This window comes from Dasypus novemcinctus, chromosome 14 (assembly GCF_030445035.2).
Source record: "Dasypus novemcinctus isolate mDasNov1 chromosome 14, mDasNov1.1.hap2, whole genome shotgun sequence".
Lineage (NCBI taxonomy): Eukaryota > Metazoa > Chordata > Mammalia > Cingulata > Dasypodidae > Dasypus > Dasypus novemcinctus.
Genome location: NC_080686.1, coordinates 90,647,269 through 90,672,893, shown reverse-complemented (window position 1 = coordinate 90,672,893; position 25,625 = coordinate 90,647,269).

The window sequence follows — 25,625 nt, the reverse complement described above, 5'->3', positions numbered from 1 at the left end:
TCTTCCTCTTTCTAGTATTATTCTCTGAGCCTCAATTTTCTCATCTCTAAATTGTATTAATAACTAATTATATCTACTGCTTGGGGGGGAGGCTCCTGATAAAGTAGCAATGTATGAGAAATGCTTAACCTAGTGCCAGGTGCTCAGTATGTATTCAATGTCACTGCTATTACTATAAATAGTAAGAGATATTATATTGCTTGATAATGTATATAGCAGAAATCAGTCTGTTTATAAATGGTTTTTTGTCAAGAAAAGAGAAAATTTCAATTTCTCCTTGTATTAGGTAACAATGTTGGGTCATGTTAAAAAACAGTAGTTTAAAAAAGTTTCCTTTGAGAATATTTTCTAACTTTGAAGAAAAATGGTGTTTTAAACACCTTAGAACTCACTGTTATATTTAGTTTTTGTTTATTTTCCTTGTCTTGTTTCAGAAAAGGGTGAAGTAGCTTATAAACCTAGAAACAAAATAATCTAAATTATAATTAAGTATTTTTTTCACATAAAATTGTACCAAAATTTTAAAAGTTGTATCATACTGAGCTTGATATATAGGATTGTTCAATAAGCATTTATTGAATTGAATTGAAATGAGAAGGAAGGGAGAAAAGCAAATAAATGTTTCTCTTTGAGACCTTTGTACTTTCTTTTTATGTCAATATATTTTTCTTATTTTCAACTACTGTAGGGTTTGAATTCACAAAGAAATTTACTTCGTTACTCTTTTTTTAAAAAAAACTTGATTTTTATTAGAGAAGTTGTAAGTTTACAGAAAATCGTGCAGAAATACAGAATTCCCATATACTTCTTTTCACACGCAGCTTTCCCTATTATTAACATGTTGCATTAGTGTGATACCTTTGACACAATTTATAAAATATTATTATTATAGGGAAGTGACTGTGGCTCAATCAGTTGGACTCCTGCCTACCATATGGGAGGCCCTGGGTTCTCATCCCAGGACCTCCTTGTGAAGGCAAGCTCACCCACACACTACAGAGTGCTGCCTGGCCGGCAGGCACCGCAGAGAGCCAACTCAGCAAGGTGACACAACAATAAAAAAAGGGAGACAAGCAAAAACACAGAAGAGCATGCAAAAAGCCATGGCGTGGGGGATATAAAAAATATTATTATAATTATTCTGTTAACTATAGTCCAAAGTTTATGTTAGAGTTCACTCTTTTGTTGGATAGTCCTATGCTTTTTAAAATTTTTATTCTAGAAAGACCTATGTACCCTAAAATTTCTCCTTTTAATCACATTCAAATAAATAATTCTGTGGGTTTAATTACATTAACAATGTCATGCTTCCATCAATATTATCCATTACCAAAATTCTTCTATCACACCAAACAGAAACACTGTATCAATTAAGCATTAACTCCCATCCTGGTCCCAGCCCCTGGTAACTGGCAATCTTGTTTCTGACTCTTAGAATTTGCTTCTTCTAATTATTTCATTTCAATGAGATAATACAATATTTGACCTTCTATGTCTGGCTTCTCTCACCAACATGATGTCTTCAGGGTTCATCCACATTGTCACATGTATCAGAACCTCATTCCTTTTCACAGCTGAATGATATTCCTGTGTGTGTAAATACCACAATTTATTTATCCATTCATTGGTTGATGGACACTTGGGTTGCTTCCACCTTTTTGCTATTGTAAATAATGCTCCTACAAACATTTGTGTACAAATATCTTGTCAAGTTCCTGTTTTCAATAGTTTGGAGTATATACTAAGTAGTGGGGTTGCTGGCTCATGTGATAAATTTATGTTCAACTTTCTGAGGAATCACTAAATTGATTTCCACAGTGATTACACTATTTTTTTCTATTATCTTTTTTTTTAAAGATACATAAACCACACAAAATGTTACAATAAAAAATATAAGAGGTTTCCATATACCCCACTCCCTACACCCCCTGATTCTCGCACTTCAACAACTTCTTCCATTTGTGTGGTACATTCATTGCATTTGATGACTACATTTTGGAGCATTGCTACACAGCATGGATTATAGTTTACGTTGTAGTTTACACTCTCTTCCAGTCCATTCAGTGGGTTATGGCAGGATATGTCCTGCACCTGTCCCTGCAATATCATTCAGGACAATGCCACGTCCTGAAAATGCCCCAATATCACACCTCTTTTTCCCTCTTCCTACCTTCAGCAACTCTGGTGGCCACTCTCTTCACATCAATGATATAATTTCTTCCATTGCTAGAGTCACAAGAATTCTGTAGTAGAATTCTATAGTAAGTCCACTGTAACCCATATTTTATTCCTCTATCCTGAGGACCCTGAGATGACGATGTCCACTCTACTTCTAAAACAAGTGGGGGCTTAGATCCCACATGGCTGATGGATGGGATTCTCCTGCTTGCAGCTATAGACTCAGTTCCCTGGTGTGGTGGTTGACCATCATCATCTCCCTGTTAGCTGACCTGGGTAAGTCCAATGAACCAGAGAGTAGGTGTTACAACTCTGCTAAGTATCAGGGCCCAGCTGGCACATAGACAATCCAGAGATTCATGACAGCACTATTTTATAATCCCACCAACAATGAATAAGGGTTCCAATTTATCTACATCCTCTTCAACATTTGTTATTATTTTTTTTAAATAATAGCCATCCTAGTGGATGTGAAATGATATCTGATTGTGGTTTTGATTTGCTTTTCCCTAATGACCAATGATGTTGAACATCTTTTCATGTGCTTTTTGGCCATTTTTGTATCTTCTTTGGAGAAATATCAATTCAAGTCTTTTACTCATTTTTCAATTGAATTGTTTGTCTTGTCAAGTTGTAGGATTTCTTTATATATTCTGGATAGTAAACCCCTATTAGATATGATATTTCCAAATATTTTCTCCCATTCTGGAGTTTGTCATTTTACTTTCATGATGGAAGTCCTTTGATGTACAGAAATTTTTAGTTTTGATGAAGTCCCATTTATCTTTTTTTTTTCTTTTTTTGCTTTTGCTTTGGATGTAAAGTACAGGAAAACATTGTCTAACACAAAGTCCTGAAAATGCTTTCCTATATTTTCACCTAGTAGTTGTATAGATTTTGTTTCTTATATTTAGGTCTTTGATCCATTTTGAGTTAGTTTTTTGTATATGGTGTGAGGTAGGGGCTCACCTTCATTCTTTTGTATCCAGTTTTCCCAGCAACATTTGTTGAAGAGATGACTTATTCCCAATTGAGTGGACTTGGTATACCCTTGTCAAAAATAAATTGTCCTTATATTGGGCTTCAAATTTCGGGGAGTTCTGGATCACAGAGTGTTTCAACAATGGCAATGGAGGGATACTGGTATGGGATACCAATGACAGGTGATATATGGCTGACAGGGAGCTGTACAGAACATATGTCCAGGGTGCATGGTAATGTTTGGATGTACTCATAGTGGCAACAATTAAAAACCACAGCGGGGGGGTACTGGGTTCCTGGCCAGTGGTGCTCTGTCATGGTCCCTAGGGGAGCAGCAACAGTCTCCCAGGTACAGTGGCGGGGACCGGGAGGGAGTGAGGGTTCAACAGTGAGCCCCTGATGCTAATGACTATGCTTGTGAGCTGATAAACCTAAAATAAGAAAAAGGCTTAGAGCAACATTGTGCCTGGGAATTTCCTCCTGTCAGCCTTCATGTTACTCAAATGTGGCCAGTCTCGAAGCCAAACTCAGCATGTAAATGCAATGCCTTCCCCCCAGCGTGGGACATGACACCTGGGGATGAGCCTTCCTGGCAACGAGGGACCACTATCAACTACCAACTGATGATGCAACTGGAAAATGACCTTATATGGAAGGTTCAATGCGGATCAGCAGAATATCCATGTCTACATAAAATACCATGACTTTAAAATGCTGTTTGACCTAAAGTAAGGGGGAAATGGAAAGAAGAAATGAGTTTATATGGCTACGAGTTTCTAAAAAAGAGTCTGGAGGCTGGCAGAAGGATTGCCCTCATGCACAACTGAGCAGAGTCAGAGAGACAGATAAAGCAGATACAACCCCCAGATATTGGTTCCTTTGAGGGCTAAAGAGACCCATGGGAGTTATGGTCATGGCCGATGAGGTTAACTACCAGGGCAGATGGCCCCTCTTTGGAAATGGTGTTTATGTGTGATGAATCTGGACTCAAATGGGATCTCCCTTCATAAGACTTTCATGCTAATGTGCTGGAGGTGCAGTTAATGTTGGGGTTTAAGATATATTTAGGGGATTTGAATCTCTAGACTGACAATGTGATAGCCAGGTCCTGAGCCTCAACAGACTCCAGCACCTACAATCTGATCTATTGGACTTACCACACTCAGCTAAGATGGAGTTGAAGAAGGACAACCACCACACCATGGAGCCTAGAGTGATTACAACTGAAAATGGGAGGATTGCATCCAGCATCCATGTGGAATCTGAGCCTCCTCTTGACATAGAGGTGCAATGGACACAACCAATCCAATGTCCACATAGAAGAGGTGGCATTGGATTGGGAAAAGTGGACATGGTGGACGATGGGTATGGGGAAAGGCAGGAAGAGATGAGAGGTGGAGGCGTCTTTGGGACATGGAGCTGCCCTGGATGGTGCTTCAGAGGTAATCACCGGACATTGTAAATCCTCACAGGGCCCACTGGATGGAATGGAGGAGAGTATGGGCCATGATGTGAACCATTGTCTATGAGGTGCAGAGGTGCCCAAAGATGTACTTACCAAATCCAATGGATGTGTCATGATGATGGGAACGAGTGTTGTTGGGGGGGGGAGAGGGGGGGTGGGGGGTGGGGTTGAATGGGACCTCACATATATATTTTTAATGTAATATTATTACAAAGTCAATAAAAAAATAAATAAATAAATTGTCCATAGATTTGGGGATTTATTTCTGAACTTTGTGCCAGTACTATACTGTTTTGATTACTGTGCATTTGTAGTAAGTTTTAAAATCAGGAAGAGTGAGCCCTACAACCTCATTCTTCTTTTTCAAAGTGACTTTGGCTATTTGGGGCAACTTACACTTCCATATAAATTTGGTGATTTTCTTTTGCATTTCTGCAAAAAAGGCTGTTGGAATGTTGAACAGAATTGTGTTGAATCTGTAAATTGCTTTGGGTAGAATTGACATCTTAACAATATTCATTCTTCCAATCTGTGAAGATAGAAAGTCTTTCCGTTTATTTAGGTCTTCTTTGATTTCTTTTATCAGTGTTTTATAGTTTTCTGTGTACAGGTTCTTTACATCCTTTGTTAGATTTATTCCTAGATATTTGATTCTTTTAGTTGCTATTGTAAATGGAATTTTTTCCTGATTTCCTCTTTAGATTGTTCACTAATAGGGCATAGAAACATTATTGATTTTTTTTGTGGGTGTATGCATTAATCTTGTACCCTGCTACTTTGTTGAATTCATTTTTAGCTCCAGTAGCTTTGTTGTGGATTTTTCAGGAACATATATTTAAAACTTTCAGACTGTGCATTGGAATAATGAAGGAGATACTGAAACATTTCTCTCTCTTCCCATCTTCAGTGTTGCTGTATGGATTTTGAGGCAGTCATTCATTTAGGGTCCATAGGTTGAGGGCTTTCTGTGTATTCCTCATTGGTGTGGGTCTTCTTCCCCTTCATTCTCCTACCCTACACAAAGACCTTGTCTATCATATTCTTACCCACTCAATTCCAATCCCAGAGTCTTAAGAAAATCTTTCCCTTACCAAATGGAACAGGAATCAGATTTCATTCAGTATTAGGCCTAACTTTTTTCTAGAAATGGGTTCTGTAGTGTGTTGTATATGTGTTAGCTTCAGAGGCACACAGACTTGTGTTGCAATCTGGGCTCTGCCACTTTCTAGCTGAATAATCTTGGGTATATAACTGTATTTCTAAGTTTCACTTTTCTTGTCTAGAAAATGACTTTGGTGATGAAAGTAAATAATTATATTAAAGTACCTGACATTTAGCAAGTGGACAAAAAATGGTGGTTTTGTAATTTCTATTCTGAGACACAAGAGAGGTCTAGATATTTTCCAAATGTTCTGTCCTCTTGGCCCTGCACCATGACAATTGAACTTACAGATATGCAAACAAGCTAGCATTTTGCAATGATGCTTGATGAAAAATGGCATTTCCCTCTACCATTTGTATTTTTTTTGTACTTGGTGATCTTAAATGCATCATTGAATGGTGTTTACTCTTCCCATTGATAAGGAGAGGATTGGAAACTAAGCACAGTGAGAACATTTCTGTGTTGAAGGAGAGTGAATCAAACCTGTTTGAACACCTAGCTATAGTCTGAACAATTTTTATGTTTTTTCATCCTTCCCTTCCTCCTCCTTTCTTCCCATCATTGCTTTCATTATTTCACTTCTATTGTAGGGAGTAAAAAATAAACCCTCTGCTCTTAGAGAAGACATAGGACGAAAATCACCATTTATTAACTGGCGGATATACCCCAGGCCCTGAGCTAGACACTCAATCTATATGGTCTCATTTATCCTTCAAATGAGTTTTGGAAGTATCAGTATTCCCAGAAAAGTTAATCAGGTTTTCCAAAGTCACATAGGTAATAATAAGGAAACATGTAAATCAAGCACAAGACTATCCAATTCCAAAGCCCACACTCTTATTTCTCCATGTTTCCCTATTGGAATTGTTGTTGTGGGGGAGAGGCAGGAGGACGTGTGTGTGTATGTGTGTGCACATGTATGTGTAAAATTCTAACTATTGCAATTCCCTGTAGATGCTAATATCATTTTTTGGCTGACTATGATTGGGCCCCTAGTCTCAACTCCATCTTACCCTAAATTCTGGCACTTGCAGAAAGCTTCATGGACAATCAGACTTCACAGCTTTTCCCCTTGCTTTGATGACTGAGTAATAATCCTAATATCCTTCCTACTGGGCTTTCAATCTTTTTCTCTGCCTAGATCACTTAAGTATGCATGTCTCACTACCAAACATGGAGCCTAGATGCTTCACTGGGGCCCAGCAAATGTTTTCAGATGCATAAATGAATTAACAAATGAAATGGGTGAGTGATTGATTGTGGCTAATATCAGGTTTTCTACATCTTGGCCTTTGTTTTATCCTACTGGATTGATGGTATTGGCTTCTAGAAGAAGCTTAAAACTTCTCTTTTCTTCTTCTGCTCCTCTAGTTTACCATCTACAAAGATGGAGAGGACAGTAGATATGGAGGTTAATGTTTCAGGATGCTAATTGGACTATTTTCCAGGAGTGGAGTCGCAGGGATTCAGTTAGATCTTTCTGGGTAGATGTGGATGTGATGTGAAAGGTCCAAAATTCAGGAGAAATAGAGGAGGAGGGTTTTTGTCTGTTTTAATTTGGAGCTATTGGAGTTACCATAAACAGGGGAAAGAATTTTCCAGATAGTGCTGTCTGTTTCACTGGAGTTTCACATTGAGATTTGGGGTCAACACTGCAGCTAATATGTTATTTTACTTTGTTTTCAAAGATTTAATGGAAAGGAGTAGTCATGGACAAATGTGGGATTCAGGCACTTCTATTTTCTGGGCCCAATATCCTGTTACTTGACAATGGCATCCCAAACCCATAAACACCCACAACAGTGAGTTCCTGTTTCAACAGCGTTTTGATGCTCTAGTCAACTGCCTGGAAGCCATGGCACAGTCCTATTTTCTAGGCCTAGAGCCTCATCTTGTTTCTGCTGAGATGGCCCTAAGGCTTTGCCTGTGGGGCTTTTGGGGAGGAGGAGTTAAGGCATTGATGCTATTGACTGGATGATTTGTCTCTCAAAGCAATAGATTGTTGACTCATTTTGATCACATCCCTGGTGGGAAACTTCAGGAATTCTGAACCATCTCCATTGCCCTTATTTCAATCCAGGCTTAAGGAAACATGGTAATAGAGAAATCAATTAATCCTCTTAGTGCTTTCATTATGTGGTTCCTGGAAATTGCTGATTCACCAAATTAACCTTAGCCAGGTGTACACTCATCACTGAGCTCATCAGGTCCCCAAAACTCCTCATCGTTCAGGATCACCTTTCCCAATAAATATGCTAAGGGAAAAGCATGGTCAGTTTGCAGAGAGTACCATGGATCTGATACATGGAAAAGCCCTTAACTGAGCCCAGGTCAAACACAATGCCTTAGCCATTTACGTAGTAGATTCTCTGTAATCATTTGCTTTGCTCTAGGTCAATTACGCTAGTCCCTTGTCTCTGAATGGTTGAACATGTCTAATTCTGATTTTAATCATATAACCTGGATGAGCAAAAGTTGCTCCAGACAGATTTATGCATTTTAGCCACCAAGTAAAAAACTCAATCAATGTGATGCTTCATTTGTTTTGACTGCAGCTATAAGCCAGGAGCATTGGCACTCTTGCAAACTAGGAGGTATTTTACATTCTGATAAGGGATAAAAAATTCCTGCCTTAAATGGCTCCCCATCATACCGAGATCTCTCAACAATAACATACTGATTCAAACATTAATCTTAAGTATCAAGGGAGCCCTAAAACAGTGTAAGCCACTGGCAAAACCATGGTAATTGCCACGTAAATCCCCTCATAATGTGGCCTTATTATGACCAGCCGCCAAGGCTTGCCCTTAAATCATCCCAATTGAACAGAGCCTTGTAGAAACACTATCACCTGGGCATACCTCGGCTTCTGTTCATTAACCTGTTATCCTCTTTACAAATGGGGTTCTTCACCCACTGCCTTCCTCCAGATTCACAAGCAATGTACTGTTAAGTGAATGTACATGAAATTTCAAAGGGAAACAGGAGCAATAATCATTACCAGCTGCTGTGTTAAGCATTGTGAAAATGCTCACTCTTCACAGAGAAAAATCCATGCTGTTCTTTGAAGGCATTGAAGCCTTCAGAGCTAGATGAATGTATAACTTCAGGCCAGGCACCTCTCTGTCCCACCAATAAATCCTGAATGTTGGGAAAGATGCCGAGAAATGAACTTTGATCGCTTCCATGATCCATCTGGAACATTCAATGACACCGACTTTGAAGTTAGACTGACCCGGCCACCCTTGCCACACACCAACTTGGGTAAGTTACTCATTTCTCTATTCATTCATTCAGTCCATGAATACTTTGTGTCACACACTTGCTAGGTACTAGTTACATTTAAAAAAAAAATCAATGGGAATTCAGAGGAAGAGTAACTTAACTGGACTTGAACGATCAAAGAGGGCTTCCTGGAGGAAATGGTAGGTAAGCTAAGACATGCAGGATGGGGAGCATCATCCCAGTTTTCTCATCTGTGGAATGGGCAAGATGATACCCCTCTTGAAGGTGATCAGAAGGCTAAATGAGATGATGTTCTTAAAATGTGCAAACACATCAGACTCAGATTTGCTATTGCATAAATCTTACCAATGTTTTTATCTGGTTGTAAAAATTTGTTTTTTTATTTTATTTTATTTTACTCAATTTGAAAAGAACATAAAAATATAAAGAAGGAAGAAAATGAAAAGCTCCCATATGCCATCTCCTAAAGATATTTATCTTCTGTTAATATTTTAGCTTATTTCCTTCCAAATTTTTTGTTCCTTTGTGCTATATACTTACATTTGGGAGAGTGTCATTTTTGTATATATTGCTCCCTTATTTTTTTTCCATTAACTGTATGTCATAAGTCTTTTTCCCACATCATCAAACACTTTTTGTAAACATTATATTCAAGGGCTTTATCATGTAGATTTATCATAATTTAGTTAAACATTCACCTATTTCTGGCCATTTAGGCTGTTTTCTATTTGCGTCTATTAAGAATCAGTTTTTTGACTATAATAAATCATGCTTTAATGAACATCTTTGTGTATAAATCTTTGTGACTATTTTTGATTATTTCCTTAGGCTAGCTGCCCAGAATTGGCATGACTGGGTCATAGGCTATGAATATTTTTAAAGCTCTGCAGTCATATTGCCAAATCTTCTTCCAAAGGGGTTATAACAATTTACTTTCTGACTGGGACTGAATGAACAGGCCTGTCTCTCCCATATGCTTGCCAGCTAAATTGAAATTGTTATTACTGTTATTCTTATTACAATGTAGCAGTAGGTCCTCAGGGGCATATCAGATTTCAAAAAATTCAACTTTGATTTTTTCGTTTCTAGTTTTAAAAGCAGTACCTGTACATTGTAACTCCTGGGGAAATGGAGATAAACAATCAAACAAATAAACAAACAAAAAAGAAAACAAAAGCATGACTAATTCCACTGATCAGATATACTACTGTTAATATTTTGATGCATTTCCCTTATAGATATGTATTCATTTTTGTAATTGTTTAATGCTGTATGTTGCTTTTTTAATTTATATTTCTGCAAGTCATTAGCGTTCCTTTTAAAATGTCATTTTTAACTATTGCCTACAACCATTGTCTGATAGATTAATTTCAATGCCGCCCCGCCCTGCCCCAGGTATGGAAATGTTAGGAACTCAACATCTTTGTTATACTCTTTAGATTAGGGTTTCTCAAGCTTGGCACATTTTGGGCAGATAATTCTTTGTTGAGGGGAACTGTCTTGTGCATAGCAGGACATTTTAGAAGCAACCTTGTCTCCTATTCACTAGATGCCAATCCACCTCCACCCTGACCCTTCCCAAAGAGTTGTGGCAACCTAAAATGTCTCCAGATGTTTTCAAATGCCCCCTAGGATCAAAGTTACCCTGGGTTGAGAGTCACTGCCTGAGACCCACCACCTTCTGAGAGTCACTGCATGAGACCCACCACCCTCTGCTGTCTTAGACCTCTCATTAATCTGGACTTAATTCTAACAGTGGGACACTCAAAGCCAGCAGATATGGCACTTTCACATTTTGGACAGCTCTGTCCCAAAAGTTCTTTCTTAATGGATCCAAATCTTCCTGAACTTTCTAGTCACTGTCCTAGTATTTCATTTAGGAAAACAATATGCTGGACTATTTTATCACTTGTACTTTTCTTTCAAATATTAGAAGACCGCTAACATTTCCAACCTAAAGAACCCCCTTCTTTTAAGTTCCCTCCTAACTTGTTCTCCATCTCCTGAATGTGTGTGACCCTCTTCTTCCCTCTTTTTGTGTGTGGCACTGAGAACTGAATTCTTGCTTAAAGCAGTATTGGAAAAAGCAGACTTTTCCCTTCTTTATCCCATTCTACAAACTACAAACCAAATGAGATTTAACAGTTTTGAGCTATCAAATGGAAATTTCACATGCTTCAAATATATTTTTATGCATTCAAAAACCAAACTTACTTTTTTGGAGGCTGCAACACATCAATGACTTATGTTATGTTTGCTGTCAGCTAAAAAGTCTAAGACTTTATTTACTTTGCTCCCAATTTGGGCTGGCCTGATGAACCTTAGGAGAGCTGTCTGACATATTACTAATGATTGTGTGCCTCACTGAAGCTAGGTAGAATATTTTAGAAATATAGAGTGATGGAGTAAGAAAGGACCAAAGAAAAGATTTGGTTACACATCCTCTGAGACCTCAGTTTACCTCTGGGAACTGAGACCCGGAGGTAAAATACTTGCTCAAGTTTCACAGATCCTTACAGAAAGACTTAATCTAGAATACTTAGACTCACACTGGTGATCTGTCCAAGGACTCCAAGAGGAACAGTTTTAGTTTCCTAGACTGCTCACAGCAAATGGGTCGGGTTAAACAACAGGAATTTATTATATTTCCTCTCAGTTTGAGGATGGGAAACTGTACAAATCAAGGCATCATTAAGGCAATGCTTTCTTCCCAAAGACCAGCTACTGGAGATCATTGGCTCCTCCATCACATGTCAAGGCATATGATGGCATCTGTTGGTCTCTCCCTTCTCTTCTGGGTTCCGTTGACTTCAGTTTCTTGCTTTCATGGCTTTCTCTTTCTGTGTCTATTTTGCCCTCTTATAAAGGACTCCAGTAATAAGATTAAGACCCATCTGTATTGAAGGGGGACATACCGTAACTGAAGTAACCTCTTTGAAATATTCTTATAATGGGTTTACACACACATAGGAATGGATTAGATTTAAGAACATGCTTTTCTGGGATACATACAGCTTCAAATCACCACAGGAACAAGAGGATGGATTAAATTAAATATATATTCTGTATTAGTCAGCATTCAACTAATTGGGTTAAGCATCACTCATTGCTGCTGGCAATCTCCCTGATTGATGTAATTATAACCAGCTACCTATGATTTACCATTGCAGTAAAGTCAATGGTGACTAAAGTCCATGAATACTCTTGTATTACAGTTAGCCCAGTGCTTGCTTAACCAAATAACTGGGCACAATTATCTGGCTGAGTAGACACAATAGCCTAACCATCACAGTCCTCCCCTTGTCAATTCGGCAACCATACACATTACCTTAAACCATACATAGTCTCTAAATGAAAACAATAACAGACTTGCATATATATATATTTTCACCTAACAATGTTTGACTCTCCTACATACAATTGGAAACACATTTATTCCATATAAAATAGGGTGCAAGTTCTTGGGTAATATTTACTCTCAAACTTGACATCCTCAAATATTATGACTTGAAACAAATACAACTTGTTATATGATAAGGGAAAAGTTTGGGGAAGAAGACAAAGAAATTCATTTTGTGTACACATACGATCATCATCATAATGAAATAAGGAAGAAAGATTCATGACCATTATAGTCCTCGTTTCTGTAACTGGTCATGTGATCGAAGTTCATACTTATCGCTACCTTCTTCCACTACCCATTCCATGTTTCCATTACCCTCAGCAAGTACTTCAGCTGGCCGTGGTTCTTTGCCTGGTAGAGTGACCCAAACTTTCATCCTGAAGATTCTGGGCCATTATTAGTCCTGCTTGGATTAGGTTGTTGCAATTTTCCATTGACTTTAATCATAGGACATGGCAGTACTAGGAGATGCCCTAGAAGATCTCCTGTGTTCCAAGCAAACTTTTCTTTACCCTCATTATGTAGGTACAGTCCTAGCTCCCCTCTATAGTCAGGATCAATAACCCCGGCCAGTACAGTAATTCCCTTCTTTGACTGTTGAGGTAAGAGGAGCCCAAAGTGGCCAGGTGGTAATTTTAACTTCCATTTCAATGGAATCATTGTTGTGCCTTCTGGTGACAGTACTCCTCCTTTTGTGACTAAAACCTGTAGAGCAGCAGAGTTTGAGGTTGCAGGGACAGGAGGCAAAAATTTTTCTCATGGGTCACTAGGGGTAATAGTGAGTGGTGCCACTCCCATTTCCACCCCTGATTCCTGGATCAATGGATCCTGGTTATGGGAGAAACAGCACCGTAGAGTGGATACTAATTTAAAGCATACACAGGGAAGCAGACTTGGCCCAGTGGATACAGCATACATCTACCACATGGGAGGTCCACAGTTCAAACCCTGGGCCTCCTTGACCTGTGTAGAGCTGGCCCATGTGCAGTGCTGATGTGTGCAAGGAGTGCCATGCCATGCAGGGGTGCCCCCCATGTAGGGGAGCCCCACGCGCAAGGAGTGCACCCCATAAGGACAGCAGCCCAGCGCGAAAGAAACTGCAGCCTGCCCAGGAATGGTGCCGCACACATGGAGAGGTGACACAACAAGATGATGCAACAAAAAGAAAGACAGGTTCCCGGTGATACTGATAAGGATAGAAACGGTCACAGAAGAACACACAGTGAATGGACACAAAGAGCAGATACCTGGGGGTGAGGGGGAGAAGGGGAGAGAAATAAATGAAAATAAATCTTTTAAAAAAATAAAAGTAAAAAAAAACAAAATAAAATAAAGCATACACAGCCTCCTGGAGAACTTTGCCCCAGCCCTGCAAGGTACTGCCACCCAGTTGGCACTATAATTGACTTTTCAAAACACCATTCCACTGTTCTATCAATCCAGCTGCTTCAGGGTGATGTGAAGCATGGTAAGAACACTGAATTCCATGGGAATGTGCCCATTCCTGCACATCATTTGCTGTGAATGGGTTCCTTGATTGGAAGCAATGCTGTGTGGAATGCCATGGCAGTAGATAAGATATTCGGTAAGTCCATGGATGGTAGTTTTGGAAGAAGCATTGCATGCAGGAAATGCAAACCCATATCCAGAGTATGTGTCTATTCCAGTTAAAACAAATCACTGCCCCTTCCATGGTGGAAGTGGCCTAATGTAGTCAACCTGCCACCAGGTAGCAGGCTGGTCACCTTGAAGAATGGTGCCATATCAGGGGCTGAGTGTGGGTCTCTGCTGTGGGCACATTGGGCACTCAGCAGTGGCTGTATCCAAGTCAGCCTTGGCAATGGGAAGTCCATGTTGCTGAGCTCGTGCACAACCTCAATCCCTACCTTCATGGCCACTTTGTTCATGAGCCCACTGGACAATGACAGGAGTGGTTGGGGAAAGAGGCAGAGCATTAGTCATCTTATTGACTTGATTATTAAAATCTTCCTCTGCAGAAGTTACCCTCTGGCGAGCATTCACATGGGACACAAAAATTTTCATGTTTTTTTGCCCACTCAGAAAGGTCAATCCACCTACCTCTTTCCCAGACCTCTTTGTCACCAATTTTCTAATCATGTTCTTTCCAAGTGCCTGACCATCCAGCAAAACCACTGGCAACAGCTCATTAATCATTGTACAAATGCACCTCTGGCCATTTCTTCTTCCAAACAAAATGAACAAGCAGATGCACTGCTTGAAGTTCTGCCCATTGGAAGGATTTGTCCTCACCACTGTCCTTCAGGGATGTCCCAGAAAGGGGTTGCAGTGCTGCAGCTGTCCATTTTTGGGTGGTACCTGCATATCATGCAGAACTATCTGCAAACCAGGCCTGAGTTTTCTCTTCCTCAGTCAACTTATTGTAAGGGACTCCCCAAGAGGCCAAAGCTGTTGGTTGAGAAAGAGAAGGTAACAGGCAGGGGTGGTGACTATGGCCATTTGGGCTACTGCCTCATGTAACTTACTCGTGCCTTCAGGACCCACTTGAGCCCTATCTCATATATACCACTTCCACTTTATTATGGAGTGCTGCTGTGCACACCCAACTTTATGGCTTGGTGGGTCAGACAATACCTAGGTCATGATAGGCAGCTCAGGTCTCATGATAACTTCATGGCCCATGGTTAAGCATTCAGTCTCTACTAAGGCCCAGTAGCAGGCCAAAACCTTTTCCTCAAAAGGGAAGTCGTTATCTGCAGAGGATGGCAGGCCTTTGCTCCAAAATCCTAAGGGTCTGCATTGTGATTCTCCTATAGGGGCCTGCCGAAGGCTCCAGATAGCATCTCTATTTGCCACTGAAACTTCCAGTACCATTGGATCTGCTGGATCATATGGCCCAAGTGGTAGTGCAGCTTGCACAGCAGCCTGGATCTGATGCAGAGCCTCTTCTTGTTCCAGTCCCCAATCAAAACCAGCAGGTTTTCTGGTCACCTGGTAAATGGGCCAGAGTTGCACACCCAAATGAGGAATGTGTTGTCTACAAAATCCAAAGAGACCAACTAAGTGTTATGCCTCTTTTTTTGGTCATAGGAGGAGCCAGAGGCAACAGTTTATCCTTTACTTTAGAAGGGATATCTTGACATGCCCCATACCACTGGACACCTAGAAATTTCATTGACATGGAAGGATAGTTGGTTTTATCTCCCATCCTCTCTCATGCAAATGCCTTACTAATAAGTCTAGAGTCTTTGCTACTTCTTGCTCACTAGGTCCTATCAACATGATACCATCAATATAATGGATCAGTGTGATGTCTTCTGGGAAGGAGAGATGATCAAGATTCCTGCATACAATATTATGACATAGGGCTGGAGAGTTGATAAACCCCTGAGGCAGGACAGTGAAGGTATACTGCTGGCCTTGCCAGCTGAAATCAAACTGTTTCTAGTGGTTCTTACTAATACCATTTGAGAAAAAAGCATTTGCCAAATCAACAGCTGCATACCAGGTACCAGGGGATATGTTGTTTTGCTCAAACACTGGTACATCTGGGACAGCAGTTGCAGTAAGTTTACAATAATCTACTGTCATTGCCCAAGATCCATTTGTTTTATGTACAGGCCAAATAGGAGAGCTGAAGGAGGATGTGGTGAGAATCACCACCCCTGTTTCCTTCAAATCCTTGATGGTGACATTAATTTCTGCAATCCCTCCAGGAATCCGGTACTGCTTTTGGTTTACTATTTTGCTAGGTAGGGGCAGTTCTAGTGGCTTCCACTTGGCCTCTCCAGCCATAATAGCCCTCATTCCACAAGTCAGGGATCCAATGTGGGGATTCTACCAGTTCCTGAGTATGCCTATTCCAATTATGCATTCTGGAACTGGAGAAATAACCACAGAATGGGTCCAGGAACCACTGGACCAACTGTGAGTTGGACCTGAGCTAAAACTTCATTAATCACCTGACCTCCATAAGCCCCTACTCTAGCTGGTGGACCACAGTGACATTTTGAGTCTCCTGGAATTAATGTCACTTCTGAGCCAGTGTCTAATAATCCTTGAAATGGATGGTCATTTCTTTTTCCCCAATGCACAGTTACTCTGGTAAAAGACCATAGGTCTCCTTGGGGAAAGGTGGGCAGAAGATCAACAGTAAATTCTGAGCAGTTTAACAGGCTCCTTCCCCAAGGAGACTTGGCCTTCTCCTCATTCAAGGGGCTCTGGGTCTGTAAGCTGTCTCAAGTGTGGGAATTGATTAAGGGGCCGTGATTCTCTGCATCGGTAATTTGAATTAGAGTTTTGTTCACTCAACCTAGAACTCTTCTGTTTATATAGATCCAAAAGAAATTTAGTAGACTGCTCGTCTATTTCAATGTTAGGTACCCCGTGATGTATTAGCCAATGCCATAACTCTGCACAACTCAGACTATTTTGAGTGCTTTTTTCAATCTGCCTTTCATTGTGGTAGCTAAGTCCACCCTGACTTTGGCCGATGCTTGACTTTTACCAGACCAACATCCAATCATCCCCATAATGTTTAAGGGTTCTAATTCCATCACAGTCCTCCCTACAGTAATATCAGAACTACAGAGAAGAGCAACCACAGAGCTCTTCAGGGAAGATGGAGTTAGCCTTATAAATTTATTCCTCACAGTCTTGGTTAAATGTGTGTCCTCTGGAGTGTGTCCTGGAGTGAGTGGGCAGCTCTCAAATGGCAAATCCATTCTAGCATTTCAATCTCCCTAAGCCTTTGAATTCCCTCTTCTACTGTACACCAGGGCAAATCGGGCTTCTCAACCTCAGACATGCTAGGCCATCTTTTGGTCCCTGTTTCAATCAGCCACCCAAACAAACTGTTAAGAGCCCTTTTTAACCCCTCGAGCTACAATGTTGAATCCAGAATTTCTGTTTAATGGGCCCATATCAACAAATTCAGCCTGATCGAACTTTACATTCCTTCCACCATTATGCCATACCCTTAGTATCCATTTCCACACATATTCCACTGATTTCTGTCTATATAAGATGGAAAGGTCAGGCAGGTCTTTCTGAGTATACCTTACTTCCTCATGGGTCACCCTTTGTATTTCACCTTTGGGGGCTTGTTGTGATTTTAGTCTAGTAATGGGTCTCAAAGACGAGAGAGGTGGTGGGGGTGGGTAAGGAGAAAGATTAGAAATGCCTTGCAAGCTACTAACCTCAGGGCATTCCCTTGTATTTTCTTCTTTTTTTTTTTTTTTTTGCATTTTCTTCTGGAGAGACAGGATTAATCTCTTCAGGCAGGGGTGGGAAGGCAGTTTCCTCAGGGCAGACTGGAGGCTTGGCAGTGCAAGCTGGAGTTTGGTTGGTACATGCCTCACGGCCGGGAGGAGCTCTGGACTTCCTGGGGCAGGCCTGAGGTTGGTCAAGGCTGGCTTCAGTTTCACTGGTACCCACCTCAGGGTTGGAAGTTGCTTCAGACTCCCTGGGACAGGCTGGAGGCTGGATGATACAAGGTTGACAAGGTATGGCCTGGACAGTGCAGGCCATGGCAGGCTTATCTGGTAAACACTCAGCAGAATTCTGGGTTCCAATGTCTCAACAATACCATCATCATCCCATATGTTCCCCAATTCTCTGGATTCCACTCTTTTCCAATTAATGCCTTCACTTTAACTAGAGAAACCCTGCAGGGTTGAGATTTTAATTTCCTTTGTAAATCCGCTCTTCGTACAATGAGAGTCTTGAGTTTGGTTCTCAGATATTTCAAACCTGTGGCTACGGGAGACAAGATTTTCTTTCAGAGCACACATAAAAACTTTCACATCATCCATTCGGTACTGAAGTTTCAAATTTGAAGACTTTAACTCATCTCTTTCTTTTGTAGCAGTATCCAGAGTACGTAGGAGGAGCCAGCCAACATCATTATACCATTTGACTCCACAAAACTCTGTTAAGGTGTTGAAAACACTCACCCAGTTCCTTGCTTCTTACAAGTGTGGAAGTAGGGACGGTGATGCTATTTTGCATATCTCAATTGCCAACCTGTGCCATGGACTGTTAGCAGCCTCTTTGTTATTAGAAAGGGAGTTGTCAGTACCTTTGAGTCCGATTAGAGTAGAGAGACAATTGCAAAACTCCCAGAACCACTTCAGACACCCCACTCCTGATACCAAGATTATTAGCCAGGGTTCTCCAGGGAAATAGAATCAACAAGAGATATCTGTCAATAGTATGCGATTCTTTAAGAGTCTCTCATGCAGCCGTGGTGATGCACAAGTCCAGGCTCTGCAGGCAGGCTGCAACCAGGGGCTGCAATGAAAGTGCAATGAAGGTTCTTGACCAGTTCTGGGAGATGCTGGCTGTCCAGAGACAAGTTGGGAAATTCTCTCTTAATGCTGGAATCACTTCTCCTTTTAAGACATTCAACTGATTGGGTTAACCATCACTCATTGCTGATTGATATAATTATGACCAGCTACCTATGATTTACCACTGCAGTAAAGTCAATGGTGACTAAAGTCCATGAATACTCTTGTATTACAGTTAGCCCAGTGCTTGCTTGACCAAACAACTGGACACAATTACCTGGCTGAGTTGACATAATAGCCTAATCATCACATATGCATATGCATATATGGGTGTGCACATGCACATTTATGTTCTGTTAATGTAAATAGAGAAATAAAGGAAGAAATTAGGATTGAATAATAGCCACAATCTATAATAGCGATATCTGCTAAGTTAGAGAGTTGATGAGAATTTCAGAAAATCAGCTAGTACAGTTTTGATGACCATGGCCAAGAACAACATAACATATTTGACTGGGTGAATTTGCATGGGCACAGGAATGGGCCCATTGAATATTCTCTACTTCCAAGAATTTGGGTTCTCTCATACAATACTGCAACTTTAAATTAATCTCACTAATTGACCACAGAGGTTTTGGATAGATACCTGTGGCTTCTCTCCATCCTTGAGTAAATGAACTCTAGTCATATGAGCCTAGTTTACTTTCCCATGTCTCCTACTTCTCTCTTTGTCTTTCTCTAGCTGGTCAAGTCTCTGACACTAGAATAGAATGCACTAGAAAGAGAAAATGATTTCTAAAATGAGTATTTGAGGACGTTAGCCAAGAATTCCCAACTACCAAACAACATACAACATTTGCTTTCCAATGTTGTATTGGTTTTGGTTTCCAAGCATGGATCGAGCTCAATAAATGGACAAAGGAAATAAACAATGTGTATTTCTTGCAAGGCACTTGTGATTATCCCTGGCAAACTTATCTCTTCTTCCTGTAGCCTTTTCCTTGTCAACTCATAAAGTTTGTGTTTGCTTTGTGACTCAGCATACCTATAACAATAACTATATGACTCTTTATAAATATCAACAGGATGTTTGAGTTAGGTTAGCCATGAATAAAACACTGTTACCACTACTCCTAAAAATCACAAGTATGATAAAAATAAATATTCTGGCCTTGAGGTGAGTGAGTAATTGGACATGAATTATATTTGTCTTTTTGATAATGATGCAAAGCAGAATGGCAGAGTGAAGGGACATCCTGTATTTATGTACTTCCACTACAATGAGTAATTAAGTGGAGTTGAATAGTTTAAGGTCAAACTGTGGTCTCTGCCCTGGATTTGTTGCTTCCAACTGAATGGCTGAAACTCAAAGGGTAAGCAGCGATGCCCTCCAATGGCAAGGACGTTTAGGAGCAGGAGTGTGGGTTGCTGCCTTGAAATTTGGACAAAGAGCCCTGCATTTTTTCATTTTGCACTGACCTCCACAATTTATATTGCTGGCCCTGCCTCTTGAGTTGCAAAGCTGAGATTCAATCTCCCCCACCGTTTTCCACAGGGTGGCCTCCCTCTTTTCCTTCTTTATTTCCCTCCATAGCGTTCATTGTCATTTCACATTTACATTTTGCAACTTTCTTGTTTGTCTGTCTTCCCTCAGTAGAAGTTCAGCTCCATGAGAGCAGGGATTTGGTTTGTTTTTTTCTTCTGCTTTACGCCCACATCTGGCACAGTGGTGAACCCATAGCCAATCCTCCATAAATACATGTTGAATGAATGAATGAATTCGATCCAGGCACTCTGGGGGCAGACCGTACTTAATCCTTAACCTGTTAGCCAACTTAGCCTCTATTTTATAATCTCTTATGACAGCATGACATTGGAGGAATTCAGAATTCTCTGGGGGTCAACCAATAGACATGATTCACTTGAAATAAGAATCAGTGTTTTGAGTGGAAGAAAAACAGGAGGCACTTTTACTGAAAACAAACTTAATATGTTGCTATCATGTTAGATTATTGGCCGTCCTTTGATATCTACCCTGTGCTAAAAATTAGCTATCGAAACATATTTTATCTCATTGAATTTGTCTTTCTCAGAACTCTAATGTATGCTTTATTATCTCTGTTTTGCAGAAAAGGAAACTTTGGCTCAGAGATGATCACTTCCTCTCCCAAGCTTCCTCAGTCAGGAAGTGACGAATATGTAAGTCAGCCATCATCGATCATTAATATTCTAAAGACTTACCAATTTTTATAACTTGTGACGCTCATGACTCCAGGACATAAAATAAAGTAATTCTTGCTTATGGTGACTTTCAGGTGTGGGAACCAGATCCTTCCTCTCCCCCAATTGCTGGTTGCTTTTTTGCCAGATTTTGTTTTCTTTGGCAAGAGTTAGGGGAAGGGGGTCAGAAGGCAGTGTGGCATCAGTCACTCATTTCCTCCCATGCTCATTTGCTTAGCATCTACTCTGCCAGGCTCCATACTGGCTGCTCTGGAGGGTGCCAAGGTGAGGCAGACACTGTCCCATCCTCAGGGAAGTCACTACTTCCTGGTGGCAATGAAGACCTTTAGTCACTCTGTAAACTGCCCACCTCCCCCCCAGCACCTACCCTGCACTGACACAGGACTGAGTGATGAAGGGAACTTCACCCATGTCTTCACAGAGTTCCCAGTCTGGTTGAGGAGGCCCTGGCTTCAACATCGTCATGGCCCAAATGCAGAAGCTGGTGTGTAAGCTGTGTGAGGAGGGAGGCGTGGTCTCTCTCACTCCTCGCTGCATTCGCAGGAACTAGCCTAGCTCCTGGCACAGACTAGACACTCAATAAATATTTGTCAGATGACCAAAGCGCTCTACTGGAGGTAAATAGAAAGGACTGTGGGTTGTGCGGAGGTGAGGTGATATCAGAGACATCAGAGGGGTGATATTTAAGCTTGTCTTGAATAACGTGTGGGAGAGGAAAGGGCGTTTGAGAAAAAAATGACAATTATGAGCAAAGGACTAGAGGTGCTAAAACATTGGGTGGGGGCAGTTGCATTTAACAGGAGTGTGGGTTACCTGGGCCGTTGGAGGGTGCAAGCACAATGACGGGCCGGTGGGCAGCTTGTAAAGGCCTTGCGAGCCTGGCAAGGATGGGAGGACACTGGCAAATGTGTCTCGTCATCGTTTTGGCCTGAACCAAGTCAGGAGTAGGAAGCGTGAAAGGGGTGAGCCGTTGGAGTTATGGTAAGAGTGTGGACTCATATTTGCTTCTCTCCACAACTCCTGGAGAAAGGTGCTATTATCCTCATAGATGGATGAGGAAATAGAGGCATAGGGAGATGCAGTGGCTTTCTCAAGGTCATGTGTTCATCAGTATCAGCCAAGATTCAGGCCTAGTTCTCCTGACCCAGTATCTAGGAGAAATGGAAAACAAATAAGGGATAGGAAAGGCTAATCAAGTAGAGACAGGATTGGCGACACCTAGGGACCTCATCTTGTCAACAGACCTGTCTGGTTCGGCTGGTACATGGTTGAAAGTCTTTGAATTTGAAGGCCTGAACCACAGACTCCACCACCCCCTATCACCCACAGGGCCTCTTCATACATTCATATTAACTGCTTGCCCCTAAAAACTTTGGAGTTCATAACCCCTGAGCAAGAGTGAAAGCAGACAGAAATGGAATGAAGGCAGGTAACCAAGAGTGGCTTGACTGGAGAGAACTTTATGCAGGCAGGAGAGCATGAAAACCTATTTGGGAATATCAGTAAAGGGTTTGAATGAAGTAAGACAGAGAAGCAAAAAGGGGTTAATTTGGAACTGACATTTGGGACCTTCTGTGGGAAGAGAAACAGGAAGCCAGGGGATTTGTATTCTATCCAGATGTGGGACGGACAGGAAGAGGGAAGGAACAGGCAGAAAGATAATGGGTTCCATCCTCTGCCCTCGGCCTGGGGGGTGGGCGGGATCAGAGGTGGATTTGGAGGGTGCAGGGAAGGCGGGCCAGGCGCTGATCTGTCAGCAGCCCTTCTGCTGGGGTCATCTGACCTCTCCCAGTGACCCGAGCACCATGTTCGCATGGCTCCTCACTTGCCTAAGTCATTCTGGCTTTTACCAAATTATCAGGAATTTTCAAAGTGGGACTATTCAGTGTTGGTAAGGATAGGTCTATGGAACACTTTTACGCACAACTTTGGGAGTAAATTTGTAAAGGCTTTTGGGACAAAAAAAATGGCAATATTTACCAAGAGTATTAAAAACATTCTGCTTCCTGAACTCTCTCCTACGGAAATAACCTGACATCTAATGTACACAGATGTTCATCCCAGTATGTGAAATAATGAGAAACTGGAAAATGATCTAAATGCCCAATGGTCATGCCAAGCTTGGTACAGTCATAAAATGGAATAACATGCAAGAACATTTTGTGCAGAATACCCTGTAAAGGATGTTCAATAGCATGAAAAAGTATTTATGGTATAACATGAAGTAAAAAGAGCAGAATACCCAGTTGTGCCCATAATGTGATATGCATAGAAAAAATTCTAGTTTCTATATGCCAGGGGCCAGTAAACAGTGGCCAGCAGGCCTGCCGTCTGTTTTGGTAAATAAAGTTTAATTGGAACACAGCCACCCTCGTTTGTTTATGTATTGTCCATGGCTGTTTTTGCGCTATAAGGGCAGAGTTGAGTTGTTGAGATAGGGCCCATTGGCCCACAAAGCCTAGAATATTTACTATCTGGCCTGTGATAGAAAAAGTTTGCTGACTCTGAAGTATGCTAAAATGTGGATGGCGATTTTTGTAATTGCAGAGTTCTATTTTTGAAACAGCACTATTACACTTACCTTTTATTTTCAGAATAGACATGCATTATTTTTATAATGAGGGGGGAAAAATAAAGAGTATTTAAAAATATCTGGCTACAAATGAGAACAGAGAGCCCAGGATGATTTTGCTCAGTTCTGAGTTTAGCTATGCAAAGTGCGGCCGTTTTGCTTACGTTTTCTCTGAGTATTGGGAAGTCCCAAACCCAACCCCAGGGGTGAAGGTCTGCTACATATTTGTAGCACACCCTTTCAAAGGCGTGTGTGTGAAGGGGGATCCCCACGTTTTCCATGGCTGTAGGCTCAGCTACAGTGCAGAGTCTGTTCCTTGCTGATGAGTCGAGAAGGCGCCCCTGTAATGGAAAGAGAAGCCCTCCCCACCAGCAGGTTGCGCAGTCCCATCCCTGGAGCTGACCTGGGCGCTGAGGAGGACCCAGAGCACCAAACAGGCTGAATAGCCCAGCACACCATTAGTCAGATATAACAGGGATGACCTGCCCGACTCTCAACTTTGGGATTCCATGATTCAGCCCGGCATTTTCTATCCACTTTCCGATCTGAGGAATGCAGGGACCGCAGCGCAGATGGAGGGGAGGAGAGACCCTCTGTTCCTCTTCATGAAACTGTCACGCACTCTGGATGTGGTCTGGAGACCTCGGGGGCCTTGGTCCTCAAGTGTGGGGGTACCTCCACTGCCTCCTTCTCCCCCACCCCGAAAGCCCTAGAAGGGGACCATTTCATGGATTGCAAGATGAAATTTAGTATCTGTGGGAAAAAAAACACAACCCTGTTTGCTACGCTTCAGCCACCAAGAAAATGTACCAAAATAGGTGAAAAGGCAATTCACCGGAAGAAAAATTCAAATAGATATTTTTCTTCTAGTTCATAGTTCTGGTTTCTGGTTTCAGTGGGGATTTCATGGGGGGAAACGTTTTTCCTGAGAGCTGGAGGTTTTGACAGTAAAGGTTAGGGCACCCACAAAATCTTCAATGTTGTCATAATTTCCCAGCTGGGCTCAGGCTGCATCTCTTAATGCAAAGAATTTTCTTATCAAAACATCATGTGCAGATTAGAGTAGTCTTTTGTGAGTATAGAATGTACCAGATAGGAGAGCTGAGAGCTAGATAAGCTTTCTGGCGAAAAGTAAAAATAAAGATGTTTTAAATTTCTTCTATTAGGTTGCTTAAATCTTCCTCTTCCAAATAAATATGTTCTGATGGGTGGCTTTTCATGACCCCACCTCTGTGTGTCTAGGACTTGTCTTCTGAGACCTCCTGGCAACTGGAATCGGAGGACTTTATTGTCAATCCCATTTCCCAGCTCATGCCAAGCTGGTGAACGCAACCACATTTCCGGTCAAATACAGGTAGTTGGGAAAGGTCACCCAACTTGTCTGCCCACTCCCACTGTACTCGGACTATGGCGTTACCGTTGGTGGATCCGTCCAGAGCAGGGGGTCTTAACCAGGGGTCCATGAGCTTGAACTAAAATTCAAAAAAGCATTATTCTTGTGGGGACATGTTGGTGTGGGTATGATATATTTATTAAATAATACATGGTATAGTATGGCCTTGGTAAGAAGTTCATGGTTTTTACCTGACAGGCACAGGGGTCCATGGAACAAAAAAGGTTGAGAACCCTGGTCCAGAGCACTGCAGCTTTTGCCAGCACTGATGCTCTGGCTCAAAACGCACTGGACTCACTTCAGAAACTGTTTTCTGACATTGTACTTGAGCCACACAAGACAAACATCTCTCAAAACTTTGCAGGCACAGTTCTGTTCTGACTAAACATGATAAATCTCAGTGGAGTCATCCAATTAATTCCATTTTTCAACTCTAAATCACTGAGTTGTCTCAAATCCAAAGACTGAGGCCCTCTTTGGCATTGAGAAGACTGTATTCAAGCCCAGACTGAGAAAGTGTAGACTTTCCAGCCTCATCCTCACCAACATGCTCTACCACCATCCAGCCCCATTGGGAGAGGGTTGTCTTTCTTAAATGCAGGGAGGGTGCTTGCCAACACCACAGCATCACTCTCTCGGGATATAACAGGAACTTTCGTAATTCCAAGATTCTTTGTAAATCCTGTTCCTTTGACCTAGAATGTCTTCCCGTCTC